We start from the raw sequence: 1,211 nt of genomic DNA on the forward strand, positions 1-1,211 counted from the left end.
GTCCGTATTATGGGAGCGAGGTGACGGGCCGCATCCCCACAGGTTGGTTTCATGCCGTGCCTGTGTTTAAGGCGGAAGGGAGCGACCGTGCTGGTGCGGTCGGCAGGGCAGAGGAGGTGCCGCCTAGCCGGGACGAGTCTGTCTGTGGCTTTGTCCCGGCTCCCGTCTTTCCCGGAAAAGCTTGGCACAGCGAGGCCGAGAGAGAAGGGCTGCCGGAGAACCGGGGGCGATCTCCCCGCGAGGCCGAGAGAGAAGGGCTGCCGGAGAACCGGGGGCGATCTCCCCGCGAGGCCGAGAGAGAAGGGCTGCCGGAGAACCGGGGGCGATCTCCCCGCGAGGCCGAGAGAGAAGGGCTGCCGGAGAACCGGGGGCGATCTCCCCGCGAGGCCGAGAGAGAAGGGCTGCCGGAGAACCGGGGGCGATCTCCCCGCGAGGCCGAGAGAGAAGGGCTGCCGGAGAACCGGGGGCGATCTCCCCGCGAGGCCGAGAGAGAAGGGCTGCCGGAGAACCGGGGGCGATCTCCCCGCGAGGCCGAGAGAGAAGGGCTGCCGGAGAACCGGGGGCGATCTCCCCGCGAGGCCGAGAGAGAAGGGCTGCCGGAGAACCGGGGGCGATCTCCCCGCGAGGCCGAGAGAGAAGGGCTGCCGGAGAACCGGGGGCGATCTCCCCGCGAGGCCGAGAGAGAAGGGCTGCCGGAGAACCGGGGGCGATCTCCCCGCGAGGCCGAGAGAGAAGGGCTGCCGGAGAACCGGGGGCGATCTCCCCGCGAGGCCGAGAGAGAAGGGCTGCCGGAGAACCGGGGGCGGTCTCCCCGCGAGGCCGAGAGAGAAGGGCTGCCGGAGAACCGGGGGCGGTCTCCCCGCGAGGCCGAGAGAGAAGGGCTGCCGGAGAACCGGGGGCGGTCTCCCCGCGAGGCCGAGAGAGAAGGGCTGCCGGAGAACCGGGGGCGGTCTCCCCGCGAGGCCGAGAGAGAAGGGCTGCCGGAGAACCGGGGGCGATCTCCCCGCGAGGCCGAGAGAGAAGGGCTGCCGGAGAACCGGGGGCGATCTCCCCGCGAGGCCGAGGGAGAAGGGCTGCTGAAAGACGATCCGAGAGGGAAGCCGCTTGGCGTCCGAGGCAAGGCGGAGAGAGAAGCTGCGAGCTTTCCCGCGCCGGCCCGGCTTCTGCCGGCCGATTCGCAAGGGGGGCGGCCCCCCTGGGCAGCGGTGGCG

The sequence above is a fragment of the Melospiza melodia genome, chromosome 17 (genome assembly GCF_035770615.1).
Source record: "Melospiza melodia melodia isolate bMelMel2 chromosome 17, bMelMel2.pri, whole genome shotgun sequence".
In the NCBI taxonomy this organism is placed as follows: domain Eukaryota; kingdom Metazoa; phylum Chordata; class Aves; order Passeriformes; family Passerellidae; genus Melospiza; species Melospiza melodia.